Here is an 18,524-nt window from a genome sequence, read left to right on the forward strand (position 1 = left end):
TTGCAGATTTTTTTTCCCACTAATTGGTATAAGCTGAATATACACAGTGTCAGAAAATTGATGTTTAAATTCAAGCACTGTGTTTTACACTAGAGAACATGTATATACAGACACAAGGGCAGTTTGTGGCATTTATTTAGCAACATATTGTTTAGCCGAGGGCTGCCTCCGTCTGATGCATGAGACAGATACACTGGATGTTTTTGTTTCCATGCAGTGATGCTAGCTGGAATGAATGTCTGTACTAGTTATGTGGGTGTGTATGTATGTGGCAAATATGTGCAGCAGCTACCCGGAGACTCACAAAGCAGCCGTGACAGTGCTGGCCTTTAGCAAAGCTCCATGTGATGGAGTGTTTTACATGCTCCCCTGCTAAGGTGAATCTTTAATCTGCAAAAGCAATGCATTAACCCAATATGACACTCAATGTGTGTGTGTGTGTGTGTGTGATCCACTGACTTTTCTCCCCTCTTTCCTCACTTAAAGGTCACCGGATCACTTGCTTTTACAAAACATGCGGATAAACACAGACGCGTGCGTTTAGATCGAGACCGACTCCTCAAACAGAAAAGATACACAGGTAATCAATTTTAATGCTCGTTATACTGTAATTACACCCACAAGCCTATGTGCATTATGCAGGAATATGCAAATTGCAGGAGAGGCAGCCAGTCCGTGACGAATGTTACGCCCAGTGGTTCCGCTGCTGCGCGTGGGTTGATGACAATTTTAAGATAAATAAACTCCTCTCTTGTTTGTTTGTCATCACTTTTTCCTCTGTGTGTTTTTCTGTCTCTCACTTAAATGAAAAAGATTCGTCAAATGTAAACAGTGAGGATAGCTCAGCTTGGAGAAGGAAGAAAGGATATATTTTCTTCTGGTGTTTTGATGCCCCCCCCCCCCCCAACCTCCTTCTTATTGCTCGTCATTGTAATGGGGCTGTTTGATGATGCGCTTTTTGATGATGTGTCCTCTTCCAACAGCATCTGACCACAAATACTGCGTGCTTCTTTGAACAGCTGAATTTTAAACTCAATTAGCACTTCTGCACACAAATACACATAACGCGCACGCTCAAGCACACAAAAGCCATCTTGGATATGCTCACGCTGGGCACTGGCACAAATTAGACTGCGAAACACACACATGCACGCACCTGAGTGGTGAAGCTAATTTGCCCGAGCGGACCTGAGTGAAAGGAATAATGAGGCTTTGATGACTTCACTTGAAGAGACTCGCTCCACCGTGACATCATCTGCGACCTCGACATGACCCCCACACTTTGCTCTGATTCATTTATCCCCCTCCCCCAGTGGAAATCTGTACTTCTGATAGGCTGGAGTCCACTGTGCCAGATAGAGTGAAAGGTGGAGAACTGAAGTTGCCATTTGTCACAGACTGTGAAATGGGATTTAGGTAGAGAGGGAGAAACACTCATGGAGCTGTATTCAGGTGTATGGAGTGGTGTAAAAGTGTAAGAAAAAGGTGTAAAAAATTTGATGGACAGCTGAAATGTTTCATTATAGTTATATCCTCATGACAATGTGGTGCAAATAGACCCAAAATGGAGGTTGCACTTGTTCTAATGCAAAAAGTACCTATTAGAGAAATTGGAAAAAGTTATATTTTCATAAAAAAAAAAAATAAGTGTGCTTACTTATGCTGAAAGTGACACTGTAAAAAAGTTAAAACATTTGCATCTGAGATGTTAAAAGGGAGTTCGAGTTTAAGTTGTGGCACTTAAAGCAGTTAAAATGTCTTAAGTTTCAGCAGTGTAGGCAGTGGAGTTTCCAGTGTGTACAGTATGGAATCACTGAAAGTAGTTGAACTGCCATTTGAAGTGTGAAAGATGAAAACAATTGGACTCTCAGTTGAAGCATGAAAGATGAAAGCAGTTGGAATAGAAAAATAAACAATGGCAGCAAATGAAACTGATGCCCCAGAGAAGGTTTAAGTGCACTGTGAGTAATCGAAGCGTCAGAGTGACACCAGTTAAAATGTGAGTTTGAGTATTTGAACTGTCATTTGAAAAGTAAAAGTCAGTTTATGAGTAGAGGCCAGAGATAGTAGATGATAATATATCATTCTTGCATTATAATAATAATACAAATCATACTGATGGTATTAAAGTTAAAAATACAAGATTATGAGCTTGCATTTTACACAAATTCTCAGATTTTGATCATTTTATTTTCTATCCATCCACCTTTGTGAATAGAAAATATGATTTAAAAAAAATAAATACGGTGCTAAAAAAATTGAGACACACTCTCAGTGTTGCCCTACAGGTGACCTTGAGTGAAAGCTGATGACGTGGTTTAGGATGACGCTGTAAACCTTAGCTGTAACCCCTGTGTCATATTACCAATAGTCTGCCACTAATGGACGTCCTATTCATTTCGGGAGAGACTCTCTCAAAATGACCTCTCTATGAAGAACACACACGATTGCACACATTTACGCACACATACACAATGGGACAAAACAGCATGCATCATTCGTTTCTGTAATCAGTGCACCGTCAGTATATTTGTCTAATGATCCATAATGAATTAGCGAGCTTGGAATTGGGTTTCGGGTGGAGGGACATGGACAAAAAATCACATTTAGACAATCACGTGCATGTGCATTCATTTCAAATATTTTAACACCATGCACACACACACCAAATCTTTCGCAGGTCTGACTGAGAATAATTAGAAAGATACTGTTTGTGTGGATGCTCCGGGTCATCATTGCTGCTGCGATATTCACCAGCGGCAGTGGAATGAATTAATCATAACTTTAGTCATTCTCCAAATTGCCCGCTTGCGAGGAGTAACGGGAGTCATATATGGGGGCCACGTTGAACTCAGCAAATTTGTTTTCAGGTCATTGTTTTTTTTTTTTTAAATGTTGTTGCCTTGTTTTGCTCTGTTGTTCCTCGTCATCCTTGTTCTTGCGTCCTAGGGGAGCAGAGCAGGGGGAAATAGAGAAAGGATAGGGAAGCGCAGTGAATGAAAAGGAGAGGAAGAGAGCGCAGTAGAAATGCTAGGGAAAATGGTGAGCTGTCAGGTGAGTACTGGAGAGGGAGCAGGGCTCTAAGTGTTTTGCCCTAAACCATGGAGGATATGTGTGTGTGTGAGTGCGCCCGTAAAGATACATGACAACGAAGCAAAGCACAGCTGCATCTTTGCACCTGCAGCCACAAATGTATTCTTACAAGCACATGCATACACTACATGCAAGCCTACACACACACACACACACACACACACACACACACACACACACACACACACACACACACACACTCACTCACACACACAGATGTAACAATAACACATTTCTGCTTCACTTGTATGAAAGCCAGTGAAGCAGGAAGAAGACTTTTTGTTTTGTTTTTTTTCCACCTAAGCTTTTCATTTCCATGATCCATCTCAACCTTTCCCCTCGTGTCCTTCTCATACTTTTTTGCCTTCCTTTCAACCACCCCCGTGCCCTTCTCTCCATTTACCACCTCTGTTCAGCTCAACAGTGCTCCCTTTGATTTATGCATGGAGTTCTGTGCCAGCTTAAGAGCACCATATCACTAGCACCTCACTCTAATGTGCAACGTGTCTGCAGGCGAGCCTTGAGCTGGTACATTCATTTGATTTGTGTAGAGTCAGAACAGAGTAAAAACCCATTAAGACGAGAGATGGAGAGGGTGCTGGTTTTGCATCCAATTTCCTGTCTGCATGTATCTATTTACAAGGTCTTTGTCCAGCTGTTTACTGTACGTGGAGAAGATTTGGCAAAGTGAGGTCCTCATGTTGAAACAAGGCAACACTGTGAAGTTGTCTACTGGTGCTGACGTCATACATTTACTGCAACCTTGTCTTCATGCAAAGAGTTTCAAGCATCACAAGACGTTCTAGGTCGAACAATTTGAGCGGCATGCAACAGCAAACTACCGCCCTGTGGTACAACTCGAAACAAATCTTTTTTTCCGATAATATCAACGTTTCATTGTACTCAGAAAATAGGTGGTGCTGGGAGCTTGGTGACATAGTGAAGTTGATTTATAGTTCTGAATCCAAGGGGTGCAGCCTACACATAAACACCACTGCAGCTGAACCATAGTCTAGATCATAGCGTTGGGCCAGCAAAGAACTGGTCTGGATTGGTCTGCATGAGCTGTTAGTGTTTTCTGCTACAAGTTTCTGATGCTGGTGGAGATTGTTGACACGCAGGAGAACATTAAAAAGCTTTTAAAAAAAAGTCATTCCGTTATCTTCCCTTTTCCAGAAACAATCATCCAGTCAAGCGATTGCACCGAATAGTCTTATATTCAGTAATGAGACAAGGCGGACCCTCCTGTCCTCGCTGGTATCACCACATTAACTAAAGCACTAAACTTACTAATCCCAGCATTCCATTGAAATGTATCAATTTCGGTGTTACAAATGGCGTTGACTGAACAAGAGAGTTTACTGTTCCTGCTTTATTCCTATAACCTTTCCTCCAAAGCATCTTTCTTTTAATGCCTTTCGTCATCCATCTGCTACGTCTACATCTGCTCTCAGACCACCAGGGAAACGCCAGAGATCCCTCTCTCCTTGCTGCTGCCTTTTTTCTTCTCTCTCCGAGAAAGCCTGACCCATACAGTCTCTAAAGCTCTGTCATCTTACTTGGAGCTTAATCAAGTTCCTTTAAGTAGGCAGGGTGCATCAGGTCTATACAGCATATATGATCCTCATAGAGATGTTATCAGCATATGATCCTTACAGTATGCGTGTGTGATAGGCATGATACTCTAGATAACTCAATGTCTTACTCAAAGATTTGCATTGGTGGGATTTGGAGGCTATCACACAACGTCATGGTGCGCTGGAATGAGGAAAATCAGAACAGCACATACCAGCCATATGGAAGGAATACATACAAACTGTTATTAAACTTTTTCCCCTCTGTTAAGCTGATGGAAATCCCCTATAGGGTGTTTGCAGAGCTGAAGTCAGTGTTCTGTTAATAGGATCTAATTGGAAATGGCTGGTGTTAAGGAAGTTGCTTGGGTTGTCTGAACCTAATCCTGTGGAAATCCCTAAGAAGTTATTAAGAATCTATGTGCTATGTCCTGAATGTAGGACAGTGGTTTGCAAACGGAACTAAGCCCTCAGACTCTTTGGGTTTAGCCATCGCCCCAAAGTTGAAACTACAGTAATACAATACATTTGACAAAGGCCCTTTGGTTAAAAAAAAAAAAAAAAAAGAATAAAACTCTTGAGTATTTTGTTGTGGTATATGCCCTGTTCATCACGTTGTTGTCAATAATGTTAATATATAATCAATAAAGGAACATGAGTGGAGATTACATTCTGGGATAAATGCATCAAGGTTGGATCTTAGTTGCCATTGCTGTACAGTATGTTGAGTGATTCCTCTCAAAGCTGGATCTTAAGTTAGCTTTATTTTTGTCTGAGAAGCCTGCTTTTGTTTTACGTCTTAAATAGAAGACCCATTGTTTTAAAAATCTCTAAGAATCGAAAGCTTGACTGGCGTAGCAACAGTAACTAAAAGAGGGGGCTGTCAATTCGCTCAACAATCCCATCAACCTACAAAATAGTGCCAAGTTCAAACAAATGGAAAGCACTGCTGTTCATTCTACTTACATCATCTATAGAATCTATAGTTCAGTCGAGCTATTAGAGTTAAGCAGGGCTGCTGTAGATTGCTGTGCGGCAACTGCTGCCCCCGTGGTCTCTCGCTGTTTCCTGATTGCAGTGGTCAAGACAAACCTGTCCTCTCCTGGCCTGGTATGAACCGGTCTTGCTGCTCAGCCCTGTGGGGAATCCTTGGCGCATGTCTGGCCCTAATTAATGCCCCTACTGCAGTCTCTTGTTAGAGAGGCAGATGAAGAAAGGAAGCAAGAGAGAGAGAGAGAGAGAGAGTCAGTGGAGAAGGGGACTATCAAATATTGATTGTATTTGCATAAATAGCCGCAGTTGTTTAAAGCCCTGTATGACCCCACTTGCTAGCTTTGCACTCTCCGGTCATGCGTAGGAAGGAAAAAAAAAGACAACCTGAATGAGGAAGAAAAGAGGTGATTATAGTAAAGAGAATGCTTGGATCTCCCGCAATGCGACACAACGTAGGCCTCTCAATCAAGCCATCCCAAAGGCTACGCCACTACTTGTACACTTTGTAATTTGCACCAATTATTGGCCCATTAGTGAGCCCACTGTAGTACGGCAGACAGAACATAATGATGCTTTTCTGTTGAGCCGGTCATTAATACAATTGGTTGAATAAAACGCCTGAGAATGTGAAGCAGTCACTTTGCCGTTGCGCTGTTTCTATCAGTGGTGGCACTTAATAAATGTGGCCTTTGAAATCAAGAAGCAGCTGAGTGTTGTGCATGGAGGAAAGAAGAGAAAATAATTGCTTTTTCTCCTCTCCTACCTGGTTCATCTTCATCACAGCGGCTCTTCAGTTTGCATCCCAACCAGGGATCCTCAGTGGGGTGACCCCTAGTGACCGGGGACTAGGTAGTGACTGGACTGCACATGATTCTGAAAGTTGTGTGGAAGTGCAGAGAGTGAGTCTTAGAGTCTGCAAAAAAGTGCAAGATCGCATGAGTGTGTGTGTGTGTCTAGTATAGGCATTTGAGAAAGTGTCTATGAGGATATTTAGGATTTACTGTTAACTAAGCTGCAGCCCTCTTTGCAGTTTTAGAGGTTATGCAGAGGAGAACTTTGAGTCGCACAGTTGTTGCCAAAGAACAGAGTGTTCAAATAAATTTGCTCCTCCAGCTATGCTGAAAGAAACAAGAGAGAGAGAGAGAGAGAGAGAGAGGATGAACTGCAGAACTCATAGAAAAGCTAAGCAAAAGAACGAGCTTTCTAGGCATTTAGTGGTATATTAAAACCTTGGAGAATACCTTGATCTTTTTTTATTTTCAGAAGGGATTTTAGCCTAAACAGCCAGTAAGGCCGGATAACTATGAAGCTATAACGCCAACTGAAAGTGATATGTGATGCTGTATCTACAGCTATGTTTTAAAGAGTCACCCAGCAACGTTACACATAATCAGCAAACAAAATATATGTTGAAATGACAGGTCTGAATAGATAGAGATGTGAAGTGGCTGGATGTATGAACATGTCAGTGTTTGAAGTCATGAGGGTGGTATATGACTACGTTTTCCATAATTATTAGAAATGCACATAGAGTACTAGAAATAGTTTAAATCTCAGTGACTGAGAATGGACCATTATTCTCTACTGCAGCTCCAGTTTGTGAATTTGATGGCTCCATTTTACATACGGTAAATGCACTGCCTACTGCAGTGTTAATGAAGATCATGCGGGTCTGAAGAAGTTGGTGAGTAGAGTTTAAGTTGATTTAATCTCTACATCACTGCGATACGACCAATCTAAATTCAAATTTGCATTTTTGTTTGTTTGTACTTGGTATCCGTCACATCCTAGTGCCACAAAATGACTAGAAATGAATGCAATTTCTACACCAGTGAGTATAAGCTACACATTACTGTCACAAACACTAAACACAGTTTCCACTGATTTTGGAGCAAGTGAAAGAATTTGCATTGAATATGTCCGGCAGTATTTTCTTTCTTTCTGTGAGAGAGCTGACTTGAAGTTAGTCATTTGCACAATGCAGTGTATTCGTGAGTTGGGCTGTGTGAGTTTTTCAGCATTGGCTGGAAACCGGTGGGCAGATGAAGCTGTGAGCGGTTCACTTTTTAAATTTTTTTTTTATTGGCTCATTCACCAACTGTGACTGCCATCATTAATATACAGGCTGTAGTGTGTGTATTCCCCTTCAAATGTGTCTGTGTGCATACATAGATGTGTACCATATACACGCGAGAGAGAGCACGCCTCGCCCCATGTGTGTATGGCTGCATATTTTGTGTATGAGAGAGCTAGCAGAGCTGATCAGTGTCCATGCTGAGGGCTTTGTCACAGCTGACCTATATTAGATGAAAGCAGCTGGATCAGTGGCCTGCAGGGACAGCAAAAGAGTTGTGTTCTAATTATCTCTGCAGCTAGCTAGCGACACATCACACCCGCGCACGCACACGCACACAAAAACACACACACTTATACGCACACTTTCCGGCAAATCAATGGGAGCTTGTGAGAGCATCTGCCATGCGCTGCTTGACGAGCAACAGCGGCAGATCCTGTGTGTAGGACTGGCGAGGAATACAGTGCCTCATGTCACATAATGCATTTTAAAAACCTTTTTTTGTGATCATGGACTGTGTGTTTCGTTCTCCCAATGTGACTGTTTATGTCACAACTCTATTCACCTTAGCAAAATGATATTACCAGGTGATACGCTGCTGAAATGAAATCAGGCTCTTGTTGTGGCATGTGGGAATTGTAGGAATGCATCCAGTCGTCTTGTAAATGATTCCTCACATGGGTTCAAACAGTAATGTAGTCTGTATATTGGTCGCTGTTGCCACGGAGCCCCCAAACACATGGGGGGGGGTAACGATAACGAGGCATAGAACAACAGCAAGAAAAAAGCCCAGGGAGTTAATGCTAACAGCTAATAGTAATTATTGGACTAATGCTAATGCTAATGGAAGGGTAGAAAGTGTGTGGAACACTGTGGCATCCTCCAATGCGGTTTCACTTTAGCAAGGGTGAATGCATGATGCATGAATTTTTTTCTTATTATGTCCATTTGTGTGAAAACAGGTATGTACACACGTGCACACATCAGATGACACACTCACAGAGTTACTTTGTGCAAGTCTCAGCATGTGTCTTTTTTTCTGAAGTCTAATTGATTTCACACATTCTGCTACCTTTAAGAGGTAATTGGACACAGCACACACTCAATTAAGCTGTTAGCCTCTTAGTCATCCCCTCCTCTTTCTTTCTCTTTTTCTCCCTCTAATTCTTTCCATCCCTCACTCCTGACCCTTTTATTTCCATCGGTAATTGAGTTCTCTCTCCACTGTTCCCTCACTCTCCTCCTGTCATATCCTTCCACCGTCCCTCAGTTTGTGGCTCCAGGCAGCGGAGCTGTGGCATTAGCCAGGCAGTCAGGGGAGCCTCTTGTTTTGGGACCAACAGGCACAGCCATACACTTTCCACCACATTGCATCTTCTGACACCGCCGGGGACCCATTTACAGGTTGGAGCTTATATGGGGAGGGGTGCTTCTCCCATGACGCAGGGAGGCGTGTACTGTAGAGAATTGAAAGAGAAACAGCCCTGAATGCTCTGTGCCAGGTATGATAGGGTTCACACAGATCAGCTGATCAGAGCTTTTTGCAGATGGAACTTCCCTAATGTTTTCCCTGTTTTCTTTGTCTCTTTCTCTCTGCAGAGTTGACTGAGAGCGAATTATTTAGCCCACCCTTTCTACCTGAAGACATGGAGCACCATTTCCTGATGAGTCTGTGGTAAGTAGAGACTATGTTTGTACACACACGCACGCACGCACGCATGCACACGCACACACACACACACACACACACACACACGCGCACACACACACACACACACACACACACACACACACAAAAACACAGGCACATACATGTGTAATTCCTGCAGCTACTTGTCACCTGTACCCTCACATATAAATTCCACTTCGGTCTTGTGTGTCCTTGAAACCCGTCCCCTGGAGGAGCGTGTAAGAGATCCCAGTGGAACTTCTCAAGGATTAACCCACGTCAGTGAGGCAGTTCTCAGAAAGTGGGATTCATAAGCACGCCACTCACTCTCTGCACGGCCTCTAGTGTCTTGTGTTCACGTGTGAAGCAGTATTGATTGAGTTAACCCTCTGTAGATATTTTGCTTTTGAAGATGCAGTCCACATTCATGGCTGAACATGACATACAACAACAGTGTGAGTTGTACCTAATTACGTATGTACCATGTACCTACTGCGCGTGGGTTGGGAAGGCAGGTCACAGGATGATTGCAGAATGTTCGTTGATGTTGAACATTGATGTTGACTTGACAGTGACTGATGGAGATACTGATAGAGAAAAAGGGGAGAGAAAGATGTCAGACGAGTGCTGGCTGGCACAGTAGTAACGTAAAAAATAGCAGGCAGGGCCGACCGATTGTGCTGGCCCGAGGTTGTACTACTATTCTTAGCCTCAGTCTCCTCCTCTTCCTCACTCTCTCCTCCCTCTCTCCTCCCTCCTTTCTCCTGAGTCTTTTGTTACCACAGTGACGTCAGCGCTCCTCAGTCCATCTGGTGTCTGGTAGCACTCTGGATCTATCTACGCTCACTCTCTGATTGGCTAAAACCACATAACTTTCTCTCATCCATCTTCCTCTCATTCATTTGTCATTTAATTTTTTTTTATCCTCCCTATTCACCTATTTATCCATCACCACCTCCGCTGATATAAGTCATGCATCTCACTTTTTTTTTTTGGAGTTGGATTCACCACAATATGGAGCTCTGAAGCTTCCACTTAATTATAGCTAGAGAGAGGGCCACTTAGAGACTAAGTGCCCTTTGTGTGTGTGTGTGTGTGTGTGTGTGTGTGTGTGTGTATTTTCTTTGATGGGATGTTGGGCCAGGATCGATTGTGATGTTCTATAGAAGTGAAAGTCACACATGCATCAAAATGTTGTTGTAAGAAAACCAACTGTATTTAATGCCAACATGGCATTGCACTGTTGCCACGGTGATATGTCAAGCTTGTGGCTGCTGTAAGGGCAAGTGCAGGGCACTTTAATTCACTTCTGACAAGTGTATGTGAGTGTGTTACGTCAGCAATAACACATGATGAGGTGTCCAGATATAAGAAAATAATGGACTAGGTGGAGGAAATTCCCTCTGCAGTGTTCATCATGCAGTTTCTATATGGAGACATTTCAGAGTGAGTCATCAATACTTCATCAATACATCAATACTATAGCAACTTACCATAGATTGTCTTCCGTTCAGCTCATGGTTTGATTAGGTTTCATCAGTGAAGCATAAGTATTGTTGCTATGGTTACTTGCAATTTGTAGCTTGTGAGTCACACAAAGATAAATCTGAGGGATTGTGAGATGATAAATAAGCTTGGCAAGAAGAAAAAACAAATAACAAATATGAGAAGGGGCCCCAACTAGACACGGTTTTTATATAGGGGCCACAAGCCAAAATGTGTGGAGACCACTGGTTTAAGCTTTAACTATGAATATTACTGTAATAACGTTATCGTATGTTGTTGTATGTAAAATCTCACTCACAGGCGACTTTCCACCACTGGTTACGATGATGGTTATTAGTCTTGATCAGCACTGTGTTTGAGGTGGAGGCAAACAGAAAGCCTAAAGCCTCCCCACACACAAACAAAAACGTGTGTTGATATAATTCAGCGTGACTTACACCTCTGCAGATATCATTATCTCAGACGTCCATCACCAGCAAATGTTCTTAAATCTGCTTAGAAATCATCGATGAAAGATGCTTCAGAACTCATATTTATGTTTCATTAAATATCAAAGTAATCCAGTGATAGTTGTCTGTACATCCATGAGTGCACTGTAAAAAAAACTGCTACAATTCCAGAATACCACTACATTCCTGTAGCAGACATTACAACGATGATGTGTCATGTTTCCATCTATTGAATTAGCAAAAACATTTTTGATTTATTCCATTTTCACATAAAATAAACTTTCACACTTTCTGACCAGATTTAAGAAGGACAAGCAGCTCTTCACACAGATGTGACTCGAGAAGGGCTTTAAATTGCGTGAGGAACAGCAAGGTCACAGAAAAACAGTAGATAAAAGTAGCTGTAATTATTCAAAGGGTGGCCAGTGTTAAAAATCACCCACATGCACACCACGTACGGTATCACTGACCATTGAAGGTAATGGTAAATGTCTTGGCTCATGCAAATAGTGACATTCACTGACACTTTCTCCAGCACCAAACAGGAAGCAGCAAACTGAGCTGATAGTGAGCATGAAGGTGACACCGGCATGGTGCAAGAATGTGAGTTGTTTGGTGTAAGGCCGGCATGTAATACATAAGGGAGGCAAAGGTAAAGAGGAAATGATTTCAAAATAAAACAGGAAATCATAAATACAATGTCAAAACACAGTAATTTTAGGGGCAACTCATGACAATTACAGTGTATAATAATAATAATGATAATAATAATAATTATAATGATAATGATGATGATGTAGAATTTCAAGGAGCAAAAAAGTTTGGAAAAACAATAGTTTTTCTTCCTGTAAATTTCCACCAGGAGCATGATGGGAAATAATCTCAAAGGAATCTAGTCTTGCAAACATTGACCTGCAAGTCCAGTCTTTACAAAAATCTTACAGTGTGAGACTAAAAACTCTGTGACTTATGACACTTTGTCTTTAGATGTGAGAGGGTGTCAGACTTTAGTCTTTTTAAAACCTTTTCTTAGTAAGTAAGTCTTAGTGAGGTCATAGGTCACCGCAGCAGCTTCAGTGCTCCGTGGCATTGATTCTGTGCGTGTGTGAAAGTCTACTGGAGGGATCAACACTGGTCTTGCAAAAGAAACTCCCTCATGTGGCGTTGATGTTGCTGGTGGAGAGCGCTGTCTCACATGTGTTCACTAGTTATTCAACTGGGCTGTGATGCAATGACTGCAAATAATAATACCATGTGATAATACCATGTACTTTTGTAGTAACCTGAATGAATAAGTAAAGCAATACAGATGCTACAAAATGCCGGTGCTTCATCATACATATGTCGTGTATTGTATGTAGTAAATTTCAACCCCCACAACACAAATTTCGTTTGTGTTTTTTTTTTTTACAGTGTGTTTGGCTCAATATTATTTTATTACAGTGAAAGACTTTAAATTGATGTCATGTGAGGTGTATTTTGCAAAGATGAGTCACATCCCTCCACCCCCCCCACCCCTCCTTCACTCAAGTTCCACCTCTGAATGGGTATCTGTGTGTGGTTATGCATACATTACTGCATTAGTGTGTGTATCTGTGCTTCAATGTTTGCGGGTGCGTATGGCTGTGTGTCTCTGTGGCTCTGTGCCCAATCTCCCTGCTGTCAGCGTGTGTTTTCTGGGAGAGTAAAACTTCAAACAGCAGCTTTTTGTAGCACTGAAGGACGGCATCTCATTAGGAGGCACATTAGGATGTGTGTAGTTTGGGTTGTGTAGCTGTGAAGGGGCAGACAGGAGTGAGCCCGCAGGAGAACAGGTTATCAATTCTGTTCCTTGATAATCTGCAGTGCAGCTTATCAGCAACAGATAAGAGAATTAAGCTGAGAATCGTTTTCTCTGTGAGAGTCCTGCATGCCAACTCCTCTTCTCAGCAACTTAACGACAGAACCACATCATTTTCATTCACATTCTTATTTTTCTATTGTACAAAACAAACTTTACTTTAGTTATTATTCCTACAGGATTCTGAAGCTGTTCAGATCAAAAAAGTTGTTTACTCTCCCGCTTCATCTCCGAGCTACGCAAAAAAAAAAAAAGAGGGCCATCTGTCACTGTCAAACGCTGTAGCTGCTGCTTTGTATTTCTGACAGGGGAATGGACACAATAAGAAAAAGAGATAACAAGAAAGCATGTAATAATTGTGTTCTCTATTTTTACTGTAGATCTTTTAAGATTCGATTGTGTTGTTGTCAAGTTCAGAGAAAAAGCAACAGCTTGAACTCAACCGGCAGGGAAATGAAGAAAGAAAGATTTTTTTCTTAAAGAAGTTCCCAAAAAAATTATGAAAATGATAAATAGGATTGTTCCAAAATAAGCTTTTTTATCTGATTCTTGGCAAGAAGTCGGAATCAGTTATTCTGTGTGAAAATTACCATTAAGTAGGTAATGTTAGTTTGTGATATCCCATTCTCTCTGACTGCATCTCTATCTCTCTATCTGTCGCTTTCTTTTTGTCTCTAATTGATTTGGTGTCACTCACACATACTCTCTCTACCCCCCCCCCCCAACTCTCTTTCTCTCCCCAGATGATTTATGGATATCTTTTATCAATGTTGAAAGCAGGGCTCATCTGTTCTGAACTACCCCAGTCCCATATGATACAGTGTAAGCAAAAAGACAGATTAAAGTAAAGGGATATTAACCTATATATAAATATGTGTGTTTGTGTGTGTGTGTGTGTGTGTGTGTGTGTGTGTGTGTGTGTGTGTGTGTGTGTGTGTGTGTGTGACAGAGAAAGAGAAAGAAAAAGAGAGCGAGAGAGAAGGGAAGAAGGGGGTGGAGGGGGGTAGAGGGAGGCAGTGACTGTCTCAGCCTTCATATGATTTAATCAAAGCCATCCATCACATCTGGATAATTAGACAGCAGCATGGATCGCATGACCAGAGCCCATCAGTTAGAACACACGCACACGCACTTACACACATGCGTTCACACCCATCTCTTTCTCGTCACAAATATATCAGAGCCAGAAAAACAGCAGAGGAGAGTCCCAGCACAGTCTGAGGTTCATCACAGTCTCTGGTTCTGCGTCCACTCAGGACAATCGCAACAAAACCATGTTGGCACAAAATTCAGACATAATCAGTCAACGAAAGACGATTGGGAGCAGTTTGAGCCGGTTAGCCAGAGTTGGGCTCTGTCAGTGGGGTTTTAAGCACTTGATGGCCAATTAAATGCGTAGAATTAGTGCTGGCATTCAGAGAGCTCTTCCCAAAGCCCGCTAATGACCAGAACACAGGCCTCCCTGCAGGAAATGTCAGCAAAAAGTCATTCAGTGTCAAGTGAAGTCTCAAAACTAGCCTTAGAATAAGTGAAAAAATGGATACTATAACTCCACTTATTTCTAGTGCCATATTGTAGTATGATTTATCTTTCATGACTAATTCTTTGAATACAAGCAATAGATTTCTTTTTATTACCTATAAATCAAATGACTTTTTGTTTAATGTGAAAGGTGTCGCTCATCGTGACAAACCCACATAATAATGACTGTACAGAGTGTTTTAGTGTCCATCAGCTCAGTGTGTCGGTTTTTACTGTTGTGGTTCAGTTTCATTGTCGTGTTGAGAGTTACTTCCAGCAGCAGCGTGCAGACAAAGCTAGCTACTGAGGTGGAGCATTTAGCAGCTAAAGACCCAGATTATTTTCTCAGGAGCTGGTGAAGACCAAACCACAGAATATTGCACCACCCACTCATCAGGTGGATACAAACATGTCTCCAAAATAAATGCTAATGTCAATCCATATCTGCTGAATGCATAAATAGGCAACTGTTTACTAACACATTAGCCATATCAACATTATATGGGGATAATGTTAAACTGCTGTCATGATGTCAGCTTGCCAACAAAATGCTAAATGTAACCCAATTAAAAGGGTGTTCATTTAAATCTTGAACATATTTAGCCATTAATAACAGAGAATAAGGCTGCTCTTATTAGTTATTATAAACATTATTAAAGCGTAAAACGTTTGAAAAAAGATTTGCATGATTTCACTGAGATTTCTTTTTGTTTGTTTGTTTTGTCTTTTTGTTGCTGTTGTTGGTGGTTACACAGAACAGGTGGTTTCACTGTTGCTATCTTTACCCAATATTTAATACTGCAAACAGACACCTGCGTCGTGCTTATCTGGTTATACTGTCCATTTACTAAAAGTTAATCCACACCTTCCACCCAATCAAAATCGAGAATTTCCAATGGCCATAGGCAGTATATATATATAAACAGTAAAATCGGTGATATTGTACAATGCGTGGTCTTTTTTTAATGCAGATTGAGAGAATCCATTGTTTATTGTAAACCTTCTTTAAGCATCATTGTTTGATACTTACAAGATTTTCTCTCACTGGGCAGTAATACAGTATATCTCATAAGATAAGTTGCTAATATAATACTATTTAAGCCATATCTGTCTTATCATTATAGAACAACTCCTTGGTCAAGATGTAATTGTTAAACAATTTTTGAAGTGATGTTTAGATGTGTGTAAGGCAACCTGAGGTAAGATACTGGTCCCGTTTTGATATTTTGGTCGTGTATTTCCAAGCTGATATGTGGTGTGACACCTCAGCATCGCCTCAGGATCAAGTCCTCCATTACTTTCTATCATGTCCTTGTACTACAAAAGTGATTACCTGTCTCATTGCAAAGTGCTTTATACAACCAAACTGCCTTTATTCAAATTGTTTAATGATGCATGGCTCAGTAGATTGCTGTAGAATGTGGGAATTACATCCATTCATCCATCCATTAGGTATGCCGCTTATCCTTTGGGGGCTGGAGCCAAACCCAGGTGACATTGGGCGAGAGGCGAGGTACACCTTGGACAGGTCGCCCGTCTATCACAGGGCTGACATATCATTTTACTGTTAATCTTTATTTTGTTTTCCAAATAAGTCTCATTGGCCTGTTTGGGACTGTTTGTAACATTGCTGCATTGTCAGATACCAGCATTTAACCTGAGTGAGTTCAATCTTACTGTTAACCAATAAAAGTGATGGCAGAAATTCCAAAATAAGACCCCTGTTGCTGGAGGAAACTGACGCAGTCATGAGGAGAACATTCAAACTCCACGCAGAAAGGCCCAAGGCAAACCAGAGTTCAAACCCAGAACTTTCTTGCCGTGGGGCGATGGTGGTAAGAATTGCAGCACAATTCTCCTCCAGAAATTACTTGTAAATAGAATTATTTCATTTGGACAAAACAGAGAAAAAAAAAAAGCAAATTACTTTGATCCTCATGAATGCTGAATATATGAAAGAGAGTCAATAAAGATTCTGCCAATTACATGCACATCAGGGGATGACATGTACTGCAACTACAGATTAGCTGTAATCCTGCTAAGATGTATTTTTTTATTGTGTTAGCTCATAATCAACATACAATGCCGCTCTTACGCTTTGAGTGATCCCGTTTTAATGGTGACTCTGTGTTTACGTTGATTTGATGAGGGGGAGTTGAGTGGATCTATGGGCTCTCATAGGATTTTAAAACAATATAGACTAATGAATGTGTGCACACTGTAATGAGTGCTTATACACTAAGGGTTGAGCTCGGTTGGGAACAGCAAGTTCGCTCTTTCTCTGCTGACTGAGAGCAGTGAGATATCTTGTCCTTTTCCCTCTCTTCTATTCCTCACACATTCTCTTATTGATCATGCGAGCGAGTGACAAGAATGCAGCGTCAAGATTTTTTTCGAGGGGAGGAAAACTTCCCAGCCCCCCCCCCCCCCCCTTGTCTCACTGCTTCATCACGGCGGCACGAATCGTTCTCGTTTTCTCCTTCTCTGCCACCTTCTCTAAATCTCACACGCTCACACACACGCTCACACACACACTGAAAAAAACCTGCAAAAGAAAATCACATCCTCATTTGTCATTATCACCTTATCTGTTCTTCAGCTGCAATCTTTCTCGCTGCATTTCATTCTCAGTTGTGAGTGAGTTGTCGGTGCAGGTAATGAGACGGTTTGAGCTTAAAACAGATCAGATTTGTCACAAAAGCCCAGCTGGTAAAGTGAGGTAGGTGCAGTTCTGAAACTGTAATATTCAACAGATTCAGGCCGTGTGTGTGTGTGTGTGTGTAGGTGTGTGTGTGTGTGTGTGTGTGTGTGTGTGTGTGTGTGTGTGTGTGTGTGTGTGTGTGTGTGTGTGTGTGTGTGTGTGTGTGTGTGTGTGTGTGAGAGATTGTATGCATCTATTCATGTACGCGTGTGTTTGTGTGTCTTTCACACATGAGTGACCGGGTGTGTATTGTGTCTAGGGGGAAATGAAGGCAGTCGCAAATTCTAGTCACTCGCAGCATTTGTGCTCCCACAGTGACCTGCCCTGCCAGTCACAGCTGAAACAACATGTGCTTGCAACACCACAAAACACACACATACACACACGCAAAACGGGACACGTGCAGAGTGTGCACACTGACTAATGTGAGCATTAAGTGACTCCAGCAAGCGTGTTTATTCATTGGTCTAAAAAGAGTGGGCATATACTGTATCCCCTTGAATTGTGCACAAACATAAATGTAAGCTGGCATCACTGCTTACTCCAATTTACTTTGCACTGTTTAAAGCTGCACAGTGTGTAAATAACCCCAAGAGTCGCAGTGAATGAGTGTGATATGGATCAGATGTAAATGTGACACATTCTTGCAGCATCTATGACAATTTCTGAACATCCATCTCCAAACATTTGGAAGATGATTGCAGTTTATTACACCTTGGGTCTTATTTTGGAGTTTCTGCCATCACTTCTATTGGTAATTGTAAGATTGAACTCACTCACCCATCCTATTGATTGTCATTCCCCACCTATCTACCTTCATTTCCTGTCATATCTTACTGATGGACTCTAACACATAAGGGCCAAAGATGCCCCAAAATGCTTGGAATTGTCCCTTAGATGCATTGCACTGTGGTGAAAGTATTGAAATGAGTATATTAAGGCTTCTAGCTTTAGGCACTGGCACACTGTTTAAATAATACATCGTATTTCTATTAACTTGAGTCATTTAACAATATTGGAAGCAGCACAGACATAACACAGGCAACACTAGGTAACACTGAAGTTCCATATTACTTTTATTTCTAACCAGATGTTGTCACTGTT

General features: G+C 41.5%; 1 protein-coding gene across 3 annotated transcripts in view; it reads left to right on the forward strand.

Annotated features, from left to right (window-relative positions):
• The window catches only part of dlgap3 (discs, large (Drosophila) homolog-associated protein 3), a 117,241-nt gene that overhangs the window by 47,436 nt on the left and 51,281 nt on the right, over window positions 1-18,524 (forward strand). For 2 of the 3 annotated variants that reach the window (XR_008829929.1, XM_056399869.1), the window contains exon 2: window positions 9,334-9,409. The gene's annotated coding sequence lies outside the window, so the exon portion shown is untranslated. Of the gene's footprint in view, window positions 1-486; window positions 581-9,333; window positions 9,410-18,524 lie in introns of all 3 variants that reach the window. The other variant, XM_056399870.1, reaches the window with a different exon arrangement.

Source organism: Seriola aureovittata, chromosome 16 (genome assembly GCF_021018895.1).
Source record: "Seriola aureovittata isolate HTS-2021-v1 ecotype China chromosome 16, ASM2101889v1, whole genome shotgun sequence".
Classification (NCBI taxonomy): domain Eukaryota; kingdom Metazoa; phylum Chordata; class Actinopteri; order Carangiformes; family Carangidae; genus Seriola; species Seriola aureovittata.